Source organism: Erpetoichthys calabaricus, chromosome 6, assembly GCF_900747795.2.
Source record: "Erpetoichthys calabaricus chromosome 6, fErpCal1.3, whole genome shotgun sequence".
Lineage (NCBI taxonomy): Eukaryota > Metazoa > Chordata > Cladistia > Polypteriformes > Polypteridae > Erpetoichthys > Erpetoichthys calabaricus.
Window position 1 is genome coordinate 148,170,720 of NC_041399.2, and position 17,216 is coordinate 148,187,935.

Sequence of the window (17,216 nt, forward strand, 5' to 3'; positions counted from 1 at the left end):
CATAATGTGTAAACCTCGAAGACTCGGTGAGAGCTGTTTGGTCATGTCGCTGGATTTTGGTTCTAAAATAAATGGATCATTTATTATCTATTTAGTTACATGACATGATACACAATTTTTAAAAATATTGATTGTACAGTAACAGTGTGCCAATTTTAATAATGGGCCACCTTAACAAACTGATCTAAATAAAAATGAAAATATTTTTGAAACTCTTTAAATTCGAAGGCTTTCATGAAAACTATTATGCTAACCTTCTTCAAAGGATGATTTCATTTTTACTTCCTTTCATTACTATGGTAGTATTTTGTTAGTGTTCTCCAATAACCTCTATTTATATTTCTCCAGTTTTTAGTATTTCTGTCAAAATTTCAGTTGTCCAAAAACACAGAAGACTGACTTTGCAGGTTCATCTTGTAGTTAATGTCTAGTCCATAATTTAAATTTTATTTGGTTGACTAAGGCAGACAGTTCACTCTGACTCCAGACTTGATACAGTCCTAAATGGGAGCGTTGGAAACTTGACACCAAGACAAGAAGGTAATTTTACTTCTACTACATTTTCATTTTACATGTTGCTGCAGATCCTAAAACAAATATTGGGTACTGCAGACAAAAAAAGGCTTCCATAATATACCGTACTTGAATACTGTTCTGAAACATAATTTACCTTTTGGATGTGTACTTAATTTAAACGTTAACATTATACAAAGTTATTGTCTGTTTTTACCTGCATTATTATCAATCTTTAATATTGTTTTTTGTATCAGTATGCTGCTGCTGAAGTATGTGAATTTTTCCCCTTGGGATTAATAAAGTATCTATCTATATCTATCTATCTCTATCTATCTAGTGTAATTTTGTGTTTTATATGACACCAAATTACTTTGAGAGCTAACAAGAAACTGTTAGAACAGTGATTTCTGAATAGTTTGGATAGCTGCCATTGCAATTAATAATTTTAAACTCTTTTAAGGAATAACAGTCAAAGCTAAATGGCATCTATATGTTAGATTCTTTTTGTTACCTTCTGATTGATATCTAAGTGACCAGCACAAGCCATGGCAAGACTAGTGGTGTTCTTGCAAGAATCTTGGATGTTTTAACCCATCTTGAGTTGCTGAGAGCTATGGCTGGTGTCTGAAGAAAGACGGGGCACAAACTTCAGCAGCATAAACATCTGGTGGCAGCTGCTGCTGCTTACACTTAGCAAATCTGAGGGATTATACATGCAAAAAAAAGAAAATGAGATGGATTGGTAGCAAACAGGTTTACAAATTGGGAGACTAAAATGAGTTTTGTTTTGCAGCAGCTAAACAATATGAGGATTTATTTTTTTGTGATTTCAAGACCTTGAGTGCTACACAGCAACTTAGAATTTAAGAATATGTCCAATATAAGGGCTGTCGTACACTACGCTAAGCAACTGGAATCTCTGAGCCTTTTGTTCAGACTTTGAAATGTTGGGTCTTGTTGAGTCAATGGCTCTGTGACCTTGGCAATTTTCCATTCCATGCAGATCAGTTACACAGTTGGTGACTTTTATTAAAAGCAGTACCATGAATATATGTAAAAAATTTGAAGCATCGTGGCCTTGTACGCCTGCACATTCATTCGAAACCTGTAGATTTTGTATCAAATGTTCAATGTAACCTTGAGGCTTTTCCAGGGATTTGTTTCATAGTGACATTTAGACACTACCAACACTCTAAAAAAAAATATTGACCAGATTCTGCAGCAAGAATGTTACCTCTACCTCAGTTGGAAATCCCATACGATATAAATGTGTCCTGATCCCACCCTAGGGGTCCTCACATGGGAAAATTTTTAGACATGCCAATTAAGCTAAATTGCACATTATTGGGGTAGTAGAAAAGGACCAGATTACCTAGGGTACAGCTCCCATTGGTAGGGTATTAGCTGATTTGAACATGGGACTGGAGTTGTAAAAATTCTAATTCCTGGCTTTCAATTATTTTTTTGTGAATACTTTAGTGTATGTAGTGCACAGTATCTAAGAATGTGAAACTGACACAATTTTATATTGCTGAGGATCAAACAAAATATAAGCCATGCCTGGCATTTCCAATTGAGTTAACTTAAATGAGTTTATTGGTCAATGAGCAACACAACTGACATTCTACTTTGTTGCCTGGAGATTCCGTAGATCAAGTTTATTGTTAATATTTACTTTGTTTTATAGAAAATGTTTTCAATGTGGTCCATAAAAATTTTTTTTATAACCAATTCAGTTGAAATACTGTACTCTCAGTCCAAAAAAACTCAGTCTCAAGTCCAGTTAAGCAGTACATTTAATTGTTTAAAGTCTTCGTTTAATCATTTATTTGAAGAAAATGTGAAATTTCTCCTTTATGTTCCATTCAAGCAGACACAAACAAAATGAACATGGAGACAAACTGGTTTAAAAAAAAATGTACACAAACTCAAATTTTCATTTAAAAAAAAAGTATAGCTTCTTGATATGACCAAAAACTTTTTCACCACCAGGGGTTGAGTTTTTTTTGTTTTGTTTTGTTTTTGTTAATGCTGTAGAGCACTGAGAAGAAAAATCTCTTAAGCAGTTTGTGTGTGTCTGTCCTCCATGATTCACTGGAAGGAAAATCTGCATCTTCATAATCGCCATCTGGCATACACTTATCAAGTGTTTGATGTCCGCTCCAATAATTTTTGCTGTATGGTAACCTGAAGGAAGTTTTAAATGATAACTTATCACTTTCAGCTCTATTGTGGTGTGACAATAGACTGGATCACACTACAGTGAAAGGGCAGCATGAGATCTATGTCCACTATAAGTTTAAGATCTGATTTAGGATAGATCATTTTTGTATTCCTGTATAGATTATTACTGATATCAGTTCCTAGATATTTAAGGTCATTCATTATTTATAAATATCAGACATTATTTCAGGAGATTGTATTTTGGTGAATAGCATTACATAGAAAAAACTGTTGCACAATATAAAATTCAACTAGGTTTGTAAAAATGTGCTGATTCTCTGTAGGTAAACCAATGACGGTTGAATATTTTGTGTCTCCATATGACCAACTGGAGGATCCAGTCATGCACGGTATAATAATTTTTTTAATTATTTAAAATGTTTGACTGTGCCATGTAAAGGACTGGCACCCCAGCCAAGGCTGTTCTCAGGATTGCCCTGTAGTTCTGAGATTGGCCAATGGCCCTGGAATAGAATAGGCTAGTTCAGAAAATGGATGTTTTTAATGAATACATTTGGGATCTGTGATTTAGCATAGTACCATTTTTTTTACTCCTTTTAATTTAGAGAAGAGATAGCATAGCAGACCTTTTAATAAGGAAAACACCCATGGTTCTATTTATGACATGTCTATCACTTAACCTTAATTATTTATATTGAAGATTTGAGATCCATTTGGGTGCTGTATGTCACTGCTGAAAGATGATTTATTTTAAATCAAGGCCGTTTTGGAGAAATTCTACTGGTGACCGTTGAAGGAACGAGCTTGACATACAGGCTACCTATTTCACCTTTGCTTGTGGATTCAATGGAGCACAATGATGAAAGGTATGCTTGAGTGGTGAGTAAATTGTGTCATCGATTATACAGTGTAGTAGTGCTGTAGAAGTTTACATTCTCAAGAGAAATTTGTTTATTTTTTAGTTGATGGTAGAGCAGATTGTTACATATTGTATAGAAATTCTGCAGGCAAGTTTTTTTTGGATGTAATAACAAGTTGCATGCATCTATTCAGTGTTAGCAGAATAAATGTCTCAAAGTGACAGAATGGAGATCCAAGCAAGGTGGGATTTTTATTCCCTCACCTTTTTTTTTTTTTTCTCTCATTGTTTTGTTCTAATATACCTACTAAAGGGCGAGAGGATGTTACTCCTTGATGCACAACTAGCATTCAAAAGAGAATTTTTAGGTTTAGAATATCTCGATTCATCCTGGATAAGGGATGAAGAGATATTTTGAACAGTTCATCCCACACAAATGAGAGGTGGCAGTACTCCTCTAGCTGGACACCTGCATGGAAGGGTGACCCTGTTTGGTGTCACTTGGGGCTGCTGTGAAGAATGGACCACCCTATTTCAGGGAGTGTCTACATGACCTGGAAATGCTTCCGCCATGCAGTGCCATAAAATCAGAAGGGCTAATGGGTCTGACATAAAAGGAGGCATCTCTCCTCGTGGGGAGTCAGGAGCAAGCTGGACAATGCTCACAGAGGAGACTCAAAAGGAGCTGGAGGTGCTTTATTTGTTGGCATAGTGCTGGACTGATTGTTATTGTGATAATGTACTGCTACCAAATAGAATTTGTATTGTATCTTAACCTGGTGTGCAACTGTATTATCTGGTGTTTGGGCTCTATGCACCCCCTAGTGGCCACAACCTAATATAAAAAATGCTAAGGGCTGTTTGTCTCTCATGTGAAAACTAGTGAATCGCTGGGCCTTGATTCTTGATTTTGCTCTTAATCACATGTAACGTGACTTCAGAATTGGAGGTACAGGCTACCTTGCCCAAATAATTGGACTTTGGTCCTTCTTAGTACAAGTGGAGACAAAGGTGTATGCCTGACTGAAAAACAACCAGTGTGGGTAGTGCTGACCATGAAACACATTGCATAATGTAATTGTTAAATGAAAGTTATACACACCAACCATACATAGCAAAGCAAGATGTCAATCACATGACATGAGCATCATAAACACCAGTCCTTCACTCGTAGCACAACAAACAGTCCTACACAAACAGAGTTGGAGGTATGGGCTTCATTTGCAGTGTTATTCCCAGAAAAGAACAAAAGCCCAACTACCCAGCAGGTTTAAATTATATTAAAAAGGAAAAATCAGATGACATTATTGGGAACTGCTTGGGGTGTTGTACTTCTTCTGGGACCATGGGTCAGAGTGTTTTGCATATGAATATATAACTTTTTTTTTTTTAATAAGTTCAGTTTTGTACAAAACCATTGACAAGTTACAATGATATAAAGCAGTTATTTATTTCTGGAGCTGATGACTTGGGTTAAGTGTCTTCCTTAATCTCACACAGTATGTCAATGGTGTCCACTGCACAATTTTCTACTTTGCAGTTCAGTACCCCTGCCACTAGGTGATGCTGCTTTGGTCCAAATCCTTTCCATGTTTTCCGCTTTGTACTTGGATACCTTCAGTCGGTAGGTCAGATGCTTCTGTGTTCAAAAGCATCTTCTTCTGAGAAGTTACACACAGCTAAATCACCAGTATTTAACTGAAGTAATTGTTAAAAGTGGCAAAGAGTGTAGGAGGACTTTGACCACATGCCTGAAAAGTGTAGGAGGAAATCAAATTATCTCAAGTTACTAAAGTTTCGACGTAGAAGACTCTGTGTGCACTTTGCAGTGTAGATGTTTCCTTCAATGGAAAATTCCTTGCATTTATTGTTAATGAGTTGACTTTGGCTCCATTTTGATTCAAATTGTAAAAATGGATCTACACTGCAGTTTACTAATTTGACAAGGAGTGGAGGATACAATTATCTATCTGCTCCACAAGGCTTATTTTCACTTGGACGAAGCTGGGAGCTCTGTGAGGATTGTTTTTTTCCCCCCAATTTCTCCAGTACCTTCAATAGCATCCAGCCATCCCTCTTAAGGGGTAAGCTAAGAGATACACAGGTGCATGAACTTATGGTGTCCTTGATAATGGTCTATCTGTTGGGCAGACCAGTTTGTAAGACTCAAGGACTATGTTTCTGAGATGAATGTGAGAAATACTGGAGCACCACAAGGAACAGTCCTGTCTCCATTTCTCTTTACTCTGTACACCTCAGTTTAGAAATAACACCAGGTCATGTCACTTATGGGGTGTATTGTTCGGGGGATGAAACAAGAATCGGGTGGAAAAGTCTATTTCTTGGTGCAAAGAAAATTGTCTGCATTTTAACCTCTGCAAAGTCAAGGAATTGGTTATTGACTTTCACTGCAACAACGATCCTGTACGTCCGGTCACTTATCAAGGAGTGGATGTGGTGATGGTGCACTCCTACAAGTACTTGATGGAGGTCCACGTCGATAACAGGCTGAATGGTCTCATACCCCAGAAGAACTATTTAAGAGAGAGCAGAACATGCATTCCTTTTAATAAGGGTAATGACATCCTTCACATGTTCTATAACTCTGTGATGATCAGTGTGAGTTTTTTTTTTTTTTTTTTTTTTACATCCTCTCTACACTGTGTTGTGATCGGCTGGTAACATCACTTCAAGAGGACCACCAAATCAAAAAGCTGATTAATTCAGCAGGTTGTAGTGAAGGAGAGAATTAAAACAAAACTCGGTGTCATTATGAACAATGCTGCACATCCTCTCACTAACACTCTACCACTGAGAAATTTCCATAAAAGAATTATTCGGCATAGGTGTTTCAAGAAATACTATTGGGACTTCTTTATATCAACATCAATATGCCTGCATAATGCCTCACTGGGACCATGAAGTCAAAAGTTTTCTTTCTTTTTAATTTTTTTTCATTTTAGTCATTCTGGCATGTGTTCAGGCCACTATATCTATCTAGCTAGCTAGCTAGCTAGCATAAAAAACCCAATTTTCCCCCTGGGGAGAAATAAGTTTGTTTATTCATTAAATGTCTTCCTCTTTGTGACTGGTAGACCTAAGTTTCATGGAATGCATACCTAACAGTCTTGATTTAAAAGCCAAAGCACTCTAATGTTCTGTGGGCAACCCCTTGAAGTTTACCATTTACTTTTGTAATACAACAATTTTAAATAAATCCAACACAAGCTGTGTAAATCTGTAGTAGATGGACAATGTGGGGTGTCCACCACAGCATTGCCAGTTATGGCACAAAATCTGTCATTCAGTTTATTGATGACACGATGGCAGTGGGTCTGATTAACACTATAAGAAAGCCTTTATGGAAGAAGTGAATGTTTTTGCTGAATAGTGAAATAACAATCCATCCCTCCAATTAAGAAAAACAGAACTGAGTGTGCACTTCAAAAGCCTTGGAGGAGTCATATCCCGTTCATCATTAATCAGGGCAACTTACAAAATCATGGGTAGCTTTAATTTTTCTGGAGTCCATATGAGGATCTTGTGGCCCCACAACACCAACTATCTTGTTAAGAAGGCTTAACGGCACCTTCTACCTTTGAAAAGGCAAAGTCTGTCAACCCTAGATCTTCACTAACATTTATAAAAGCACAGTGGAGTTTGTACTGTCTAGCTACAGGACAGTCTGGTATGCCAAATCATAATGACAGACAGGGAGGTTTAACAACTGGTGGTCCAGGTAATTGGAGTTGCACTCCTGTCCACACAGTATATTTGACAAGAAATCCCTTAACAAAATCCTTTCCATTCCACTTCAGCAGCAAACCACCTATCCAGCCAGTGATATTGTAGCATTTTTTGCATTGTCACAAACCATTTTTACCCCATAAAATATTAACTTCAATAGAATCATCTGTTTGATTTTTGACAATGACTCCATTGTGTAAACATCTGCACTAGTATGGAGAAATATTTCAGGTAAAATTAAATAAATATACTGCAGGATGTGACAACAAATAAAGTAAAAACTTGAAATGTGAGCGTTAATAAATACTTACTTACTGTCCTTATGTCCTCTGGTGTGTAGGGCAGCAACAAAGTTCATCACCAGCTGTCTGTCTTTGGCCATCGTCTCCAGTGAACACCAAATATAGTTCAACGCTTTCATCTTGTTCTCCACCATTTATCGCCAGGTTGTTCTTGGTCTCCCACAATTCCTACATCCTTCTTGTGTCCGGTGAAGTGCTGTTTTAATGATGGTATCGCCCTCTCTCCTCATCACATGGCCCAACCAATTCCTGTGCCTCTTTATTATGATAGTACCTATGTCCTTTTTGTTGACATTTGGAGAAGGAGGAGGTCACGGCTGGAGATCTTTCTGGGCTAGAAAAAGCCCAATATCTTCCTCAGGCTTACATTGACAGCTTGGTTAGGCCATTTGTTGTTATGTGCCAGCACTGGTTTAAAAAAAAAAAAAAAAAAATCCCTGTTACGGAAACAGCAACAAAGAAACAGTAAATAAATGTCACAAAATAATAGATACACTATTAACTATTTACAATACAGACTTACTGTTAGTGTCCATTCTGAGTTACTAGTATCATCTCTGTTACTGGAGTTGTTTGGAGCATGTTATATTTAGATCAAGTTATGTTTAATTTTGATGTTGCTGCAAGTTGTGTGTTATCTGCAGTGTTATCCATGCCATATGTGTTGTTGTATTTTTGATGTTTCTGCAGCAGTGGGGTGAACAACAAATTAAATTGTTAAGGAAATCCAATTGAATTTGTTTAATATATAAGTACTTATTATAAGTTATTTTTGTTACATAAAGACAAAATGCGGTCCATTTTAAATATATAACAGGTCAAGAAACCTCTATGAACTGTTCATTTATTGTGATCATTTTGACTTTGTTTTCCCCTCTCCAGGTATTGAAATTTAGGATTTTAAACTATTCGCATTGTTTGAATAGTGTGCTACTGCTGATTTTACCTTTATCAAACTGATATTTTATTTTAGAAAACATCCTTGTTAATCTGAAGGTATATTTATTGCTCTTCTTTTAGAGTGTCTTTGTTCCCACCTTTGGATGATGCAGTAAGCATGGAGCTGCCAGCCTGCTTCTTTCTGACGTTTGCCCATCCTCTTCCTGTTCTCTCCATTTTAATTGAAAGACTACAAAGTTTAACAGGTCCTTTTTATTTTGGTTCTTCTTTGCAAGTTACAAATCTATTGTTCTAGTACTAAATGCCTTTACAATAGGTTTCTTATTCAGTATATTTAAAAAAAAAATCTTATACTGTTTTTGATTGCATTGCATTTTTGGGGGGGAAAATTGGAGTATCCTGTAAATCAACATTTATTACCAAGAAATAATCACAAAACATTAATCTTTATATATAATCTTCATTTGGATCTTGATCTTTGTTTGTCCGTGAATTCACTGCCTTGTGTGGTGTTCCTGCTGTGTTCAGTAGAGGGCAGTAATGATGGAGGAGGAGAGGAAGTGAGGGGGAGGATCGTTGGATGAGGTTGGAGTGTGGTGATTAAAGAGGATTGAACTAAAGAAGACTACGTGCTGTTTGTACTGGCTGAATACACAACACCTTGGTTGTTACTTTTGTTTACAAACACTGTTGACACCACTCCTTGTGTTTAGATCTGGCGTCGACACCTGCTTCGTTGTCGAGACTGTGGTTTTTTGTGTTTCTACCGACCGTTGTTGGCAGCACTTTGTCCAAATCGAATGTTCACCCACTTCTTGGAGTCGGCAGTCAGAGTATATAAGTCGGACACACTTCTGTGATTTTCCATCAGTCAGCGTTTGGAGTTCAAGAAAGAAGCATTGGTTCTTCCTTACTCTTTGGATTGCCACAAAGCAACCTGCAAGATTGGAGAAAGGTTGAGAAGAGATCGTGAGAGGAAACGACAGCGTCATGAAAACAAGACGGACTGTGAACGGAGAGAAGCAGAAATGCTCCTCCACCACCACATAATTACTATTCGGACAGTGATTCCGAGTAGGCCGTTCCTATCAAATCAATGTCCAAGGGTTTTGTTTTGTAATTTTGTTGCCCTTATAAAAAAATCATAATGCTGTGCAACGAAGGGCCCAGTTCACGCCTGGCAGCCGCGTTTAAACAGGAAGCCCTTCACAGACAACTTTAACATGTGCAACGTAGTTGGGCGCACATGGCTAGTATTATAATAAAGGTTATATAGTCGGGGCAACATTTTTCAAATTAACCTTTAGAGGAAAAGGGAAGATTCTGGTTCAGTCATGGAGTATTCTGCAAATCCATTATGACACTGAGATGCATTTTCCAAGTGAACTTTTTATTTGCTCATCTGATGAAACTATTATCTTAATACTGAAATGTTAAATTTATTTTAATAATACTGTTTCTTCTTTGTATAGTCTTCATTTCATTAGGTTAATTTTATTGTGATGGTGGTGACACTATGGTTAGCACTGCTACCTCACAGTCACAGGAGGCTCTGTTTCAACCATGCCCTGTCTGCACTGGACTTTATATTTTCTCCCCATATGTCAAAGGGTTTTTCTTCAGATATTCCAGTTTTCATTCAACATTACAAAGATTTGCTTATTAAGTTATTGGGCAACTTGACAAAGGTCCACTATGGTGGTATGCTTTCAGTGTAGTGATGTGTGAAATTTGGGATCTCACCTTGTGCCTGAAGCTCTCAAAATATGTTCTGGCTATCTGCAACAAAGGTAATAGAGTTTAGTAAATGGTGGGATGGATGGAGTTTAATATAGAAAATGGTTTTATAGGATTTGGAAGACAGATGGATTTTTTTAAGTAAATTAAATGTAAAGAATGAATTAATGAAAAAAAAACTTCTGGTATTAATGAGAGAGCATTTTGACATATTTTTAAGACATTTTTTTTCCTTTGTATGACATGGTAGCACAGTGGGTGCCACTGCCAAATCATCAATCAAACCTCTTGGGTTCAAATTTTGTGCCCAGCCATTTCCTGTGTGGAGCTTACACATCCTCCTCATTTCTGTGTGGGATTTGCTTCCACCTTCCCAAAGATGTACTTTCCAGTTTAATTGCTGATTCCAGACTGGTTTGAATGTTGGTGGTGTAGTGGGTCTGCGATGGACTGACTGGCTGGGGTTGTTTCCTGATGTAAACCACACACAGCAACCTTAAGCCCACAGGACCAATATATCTTTCGGCTCCTGTGACACCAAATTAAATTAAGTACTCTAGGCTAGAAAATGTTACGGTGTAATGTGTTTCTGTTTTTAGCCATGAGGCTTTGCTTTGTATTTGTGTAATTAGCTTTAAATTCCCAGTGGTGCCAGGATAGGTAATGACTACCAGCAGCTCGGAAGTGGATAACCTGATTAGAAAATGGATGGATTTGTGGATTAATTTAAATATTATAGTGAATTATTTTTGATTAGTTTATTAGAATTTACTTGGTGTATTTACTTTGAGAAAAATAGTGCTGGTATGGTTTGAGAAAATATGACTGTTACTAAAACCAAAAGAGTACAGAGAGTTTAATCTGCTTTTTCTAAATGAAGTCAAAATGACAAAACCTGTTAAGGCTTATGCATCTGTTTATCTGTTGGTGTAATGTTCCAAAAGAAATTAATAGACCTGAAGCGAAAAGAAAGTTAGTATTTTGTTACAAATTAAGTTAGAAAATGTTATAAAGTATAGAAAATAACCTGAACATATTAAATGGAATGACAATGGTTTTATGTGCAATTCTTTAAGGATGAATGTTTTTATGTAAGATATAGAGATTGCACTTCTACTTAATGGAACTCCAAAGTCTACAGTAAAATTCCATCTTTAAACTTACACTTTCATTCATCATGTTCAGTGCACATTGATGGAGTAAGTATTGGGAAATTGTAACAACTTGTATCTGATGCTTGACGAAGGGCGGATTAAGACCCCCCACAGACCCTGGGTGATGTAGCTCCTTCACAAGTAGTTGATCATACCGTTACCCATGCAATGTGTGGACTGGCATTTTTCACTTATGATTTCAATGTGAGACTTTTTTGCTTCATTGCCCCCTATATCTACACACTTGACCATCTGGACTCACAAATACATCATTTCATCAAGCAGGGTGTGGGTCGTACAGGAGAGGGGGTTTAGTAGTTTAGTAGTTTCTACTCATCCTCAGATATAATTATAGCCATCGGATATTCCATTGTGTCATTTTTGGGTTTAATTTTAAGGCCCCTTGCTGTCATGGGACCCTGGGCATGGAATCGGAACGCCCTGATGGTAAACCCTCCCCTGTGCTTGACTGTATATTTGCAACTGGCATTACATGTGGGGTCAAAGCAGGCATTCTGAAAGATGCTGGAAATCATATCAAGCCAATTAATTTATCCAAAAATAGAAAATTGTATTTACTGCATTTATATATAAATAATTAATGTTTCAAAGTCATCTTCCAAAATGCCCAAAGCAAAATATAGAGCCATAGCCTTTGAAGCAGTTAGGGGCCGGTCTGCTGCTCTAAATCTTTTATTTGGTAACTTTTTTTGTTTTAGATATGCTTAAATGTTTCATCCACTGTTACGGTGAATTTTACATAAGAAACAACATTTTCTGACTTGCAGTTGTTATGTATGTATGTTCCAGATTTTAAAAAAAAAAAAAACCCAAACTTTCTATTCACTTTTTCTGTAATACTCTCAACTGTGTCTCTGTTTCATTGTTTATAGTAAATGAAAATGACGAGATGTCTTTGCAGATTTGCAGGACAATTTCAGGGTGTAGTAAACATTGAGTAGTCAAACCTCTGTAATGGCTTACATAACTGTTTCAGAATGCCTGCTTTATGGAATATCTGTGACCAAGAAGGGCCCTTTCTACTGATCTTCCAGTCCTTTAAGATTTCAAAGCTCTCTCATACTTGCACATTTGATTTGGTATTGCATGAATATGAAAAGGCTATTTTTTATTTTCTCCATATTTTGCTTTTCTGTGGCTCCCATATTTATTTAAGTTATAATAAAAACAAAATTCAGCCAATTAAATTTTCTTTTCTTACGCTTGATTTTTTTCTTTTACACATTGCTTACAAATAGGGATTTCATCATGAAAATATTAACACACAGCAGCTTATGACTGCATTCCATTTATTACAGAGACTTCACTTCAATGTAGAAGAGTGATTTTTATAAGATACAGTTGCTTATTATTATCTCATTCCTTGTACTTAATGATGGGGTGTTGGTACAGCAGATTATAATTTTGCTGACACCATGCTTTTTGCAATTATTGATCATGGTTTTTCTGTAAATGTCTGTAAGCAGATGTAGGTATATGATCTAGTCTGCTACAGTGGCTTCAAATGAATCATAAGAGATATCTTGTTCTTCCCAACAGCTTCCAAACTCTTAGTTATTCCTGGAAGCAAGAAGCAATATAAGATACTATCTTGGATACTTACTGTATCTATGAAATTAACACATTCCTGTGTGTGTTTGGTCTTTTCAGAAAAAAAAGTGAAGCTGTTTAGTGCCTGAATACTATTATTCTAATAAACCACATTAGTCAATGGGTGGGCATCTCTGGCAGTGTCTCAAAACTGGTTCCAGCCTTATTGACAGTTAGAAAATTATTTGTTAGTTGTGGTGATTGTAGTTCAGAGATCCATGATATTTAATATGGGGTACCAAAAGGGTCTATTCCAATAGAGTCCAGCTGCAGTCAGGACAGTTTTAGGCCTTTGACAGATTCAGCGAGCCAAGACATTCTGAGGCCCGTAAGATGACGCCCCTGTCAGTTGCATCTCTTTTGACTCCACCCACTTTTCACACACCCTCAACCCCCGTGTTTGCGGTACACTTTTGTGCTAAATGTACTATTATAGTAATGGTGGCAAACTGAATGCGTGTGCAAAAAATATTTATAATAAACAAAAAAGCTTCATCAGGATAAAGTGTCTTGCTAATTTAATAGAGATCTTTTCGTACTTGCTGCGAGGTCATGAGCCATCCCATATGGGTACAGACAGCCGCTCGGCTTACAAACGACTACGTTATGCCTCTTCGCGCTTCTGAGGGCGAGTGCGTCTTTCCTCTGGAGCATAAACTCCTCCACAATTAATACATTGTTAATATAAATATTAAAATTCTGTACACCAGTAATAATACAGTACTAATGATATGGCATAGAGAGAACCACAAAGAGTACTCAAGCTCCTAGTTGTCCGGCTCATAGTATTGTATATTTTGACTGTTTACACAAATTATATGATTGTGCCCTGTGTTGGCTGGGATTGGCTCCAGCAGACCCCCGTGACCCTGTGTTCAGATTCAGCGGGTTGGAAAATGGATGGATGGATGGATGGATTCAATTCAGAGTCCATAAGAATATGTAGTGTTGATCGTAACTGAGTGCAGCATATTATTTATTCTTCTTCCTTAGCATTTCCCATTTTTATATGGGGTCAACCTTCTGATTGTCCGTGTAGATCCTTTGCCACAGAGCCACTACTCCATTGAGTGCAGCATATAACTAACATATTAAAAAGTGCAGTCTCATGAATGAGACATGGCAAATTCAGATACAAAACATATACTATAAAATACAAAATGTTAAGATTTTTTTGTTCAATTTCTTTCTAATTATGACATCAAAACAACCGCTTCGGATGCAGAACTGAAAGACCTCGATAGTTTAGAAGTTTAATAAATGCTGAATTCACGTTTGAGTGCAGGAACTAAAGGAAACTGAAATCGTCATGAGGTGCGTGTCATACAGGTGTCAGTTCACCAGCGAAACAGAGGTATGGCTCCAGAAGGGTGCGTTTAATTTATGGACCTCATAGTGTCTGAAGTGCTCGGATCTGTCCGAGGTCTAAAACTGTCCTGGCTGCAGCTGGACACTTCTCATCTATTCTGGGCCCGCTGTTATTTTCAATCTGTATGCTCCCATTTGGCAAGATAATTTCAAAACACAAGGTGAACTACCACAGCTATGTAGATGACATGCAGCTTTATTTATCTATAGTGCCTGATGGTCCTGACACTCTAAGATCTCTGACCCAATGTTTGTCTTGCATTTCTGAATGGATGAGGAATAATTTCCTCTAGATAAATAAGAGAAAAAAGCTGAAATCTTAGTCATTAGTAAATGAAAATCAAGGCCAATGTAAACAATTTAGGTGTAATTATGGACTCTGTTCTAAACTTTTCATTTGTAAAAATGGAAATAATGAAGGTATTAGAAAAAAACTTGATCCCTTAGAATTAAAAGTCAAGGCAGAAGTAAAGAATTTAGGCGCAATCATGGACTCTGACCCAAACTTTAAATTGCAGATTAATCACATTAGTAAGACTGCCTATTTCCCAGTCTGCAAAACTTAGACCTCTTATAATATTGCAAGATGCTGAGAAATTAATTAATGCTTTTGTTTTTACAGTAATCTAGCCAACTAATGCACTCTTAACTGGTCTACCTTAGAAAGACATCAATCGGTTGCAGTTAGTCCAGAATGCAGCAGCAAGAATCCTAGCCAAAAAAAGAAAATCTGAGCATATCTCACCAGTTTTAGCATTATGTTGGTTACCCATGTTCTTCAGAATTGCTGTTAAAATACTACTAATGTTGTATAAAGCCTTAACCCTGCTCATTCCTAAGTCTTGGAGTGCCTATCCCCCTACATTCCAAGCCGTAACCTTAGATCTTATAATAGTGGTCTTCTTATTATTCCAAGAACCAAGCCTAAAAAGAGTGGTGAGACAACTTTCTGTTGTTATACATCAAAGATCTGAAATACATTACCAATAGAGATACACCAGGCTAATATTGTATATCATTTTAAGAATTGCAAGAGCCTACTTTTTTTTTAACTTGGCCTTCTCATAACTACAATTTAGTTTTGCCCTTACAATATATATGCATAGAATTATCATTGTTTTCGATGAATCTGAAATCTTTATTAATGTTTGTTTTTGTCTGTGTTCTTTTACGGTTCTTCTGTGGTGGCATTCTAAGGCATCACCATCTGAAAAAAGTCATGCGCAGCCACCTGTGGTGTTTGAATGAAAGTAGATACCCCAGCCTGCCACGAGACTCGCTATATTGAATCCTCGAAGATGAAACCTAAAACAAATTAGAACATTTATGTTAGGCACAATACATAGTGAGGACAATCTTTTGGCCTGGATCCCCTAAAAGATTTTTTTTTTATTTTCTGTCCACCTTGGCCAACTGACCTTATCAGCCCTTCATTAAGAGACTTAAAAGAAAAAAAGACAATTCTGTATAGTATATACTTGTTTTGTCTTGGTAGAGTAATATTTTATTCTACTTTCCCCTTTTGCATTATTAATACTGTATGTAGCCTTTGTCAGAATGCTTCAAATCTCAGACTTACCACTGTTTATAAGGTACTGTACCATATAACTTCTCCCCACCTTCCCTTCTACATTTATAACCTCAGGCAATTAGGTGTAGTAAAAGACAAGCAGGAGTTAAGTTACATGTAAAATAATGTAGTATTGATAATATTCATAAATAATAATATCCAAAGTACATTTGAATATTGGCAACCATACAACTTGATAAATGGTGATGTGGAGTTTCAGGCGGCACACAAACTTGTTAGTTACTTAAAATGTCTCTAGTTAAGGCATCATTTGTGGTCCGCTTTCTTCAGAACAGGCCACATGCCTGTCTCAATATGGCTGCCGAGCTGTGCTCTTCATTGTGTTGTCCTTTTCAGTTCATGGTGCGAGATGGTCTTTAATCACTTGGTCAGAGAGAGAGAGAGGGGGTGAGGTAAAGCAAGCAAATTTATAGGTTTTCTGTCCAACCCCTTGTGGTACCCGGCTGGGGTTTATGCCCGGCCGGGATGCCCAGGAGGACAGGAGGGCTTGTGCCTCCTCCAGAACACAAGGAGGCACCCGCCCTGGTTGCTTTGGGGGCCACGGCTACAGAGCTTGGAAGCTCAACCCTGTAGGGGCCCGTGGTCACCGCCAGGGGGCGTCTGATGCCTTGGGAGCCCTGGACCTCAGCACTTCCGCCACACCCGGAAGTGCTGGGGGGAAGATGATTGGGGACACCCGGAGGACTTCCGGATACTCCGCCAGAGCTTCCGCCACACAAGGGTGTGGTTACAGAAGCTCCTCAGGATGCACCTGGAGTCCATCCGGGGTGTATAAAAGGGGCCGCTTCTCTCCAGTCATTGGCAAGAGTCGGGTGGAAGAAGGATGGAGCTCAGAGGAGAGGAGTGGAGGCGGATCAGAGACTAGAAGGCATTGTGTTGTGTGGCCAAGGACTTAAGGGGTGATTGGTGCTGCGGCACTGGGATTGTGCACTTGGACAATGTATATACTGTATAATAAACGTGTGTGTGGTGAAACCAACATGTCTACCTGTCTGTGAACCAATAGGGCATCCAGGTACTTAAAGGCTTCTGATACAAGCCAATTCCAAACATCCATACTTCAGACCAATGGGGTGACAGAATACCTTCACAACTGCCCTCAATTGCATCGGTTGTGCAGTAGGGGCTAAGCGAGGTTCTCTTTCCTTGGCGGTTTTGTTTTGCCGACGTGCTCACTTCCGTTGTCTATCAGCGACTAAGCAAGTTTCTCTCTCTCTCCTCGGAGGTTTTGTTTTGCCATTGTGCTC

General features: G+C 37.8%; 1 protein-coding gene across 4 annotated transcripts in view; it reads left to right on the forward strand.

Annotated features, from left to right (window-relative positions):
• Positions 1-222: 222 nt before the first annotated feature.
• Positions 223-17,216, forward strand: part of LOC114643506 (mediator of RNA polymerase II transcription subunit 1-like) — a 34,212-nt gene continuing 17,218 nt past the window's right edge. Inside the window, exons 1-4 of one of the 4 annotated variants that reach the window (XM_051928861.1) lie at positions 223-540; positions 3,024-3,089; positions 3,461-3,579; positions 8,629-8,753. The gene's annotated coding sequence lies outside the window, so the exon portion shown is untranslated. The remainder of the gene's footprint in view (positions 541-3,023; positions 3,090-3,460; positions 3,580-8,628; positions 8,754-17,216) is intronic. The other 3 variants (XM_028792074.2, XM_051928863.1, XM_051928862.1) reach the window with 3 other exon arrangements.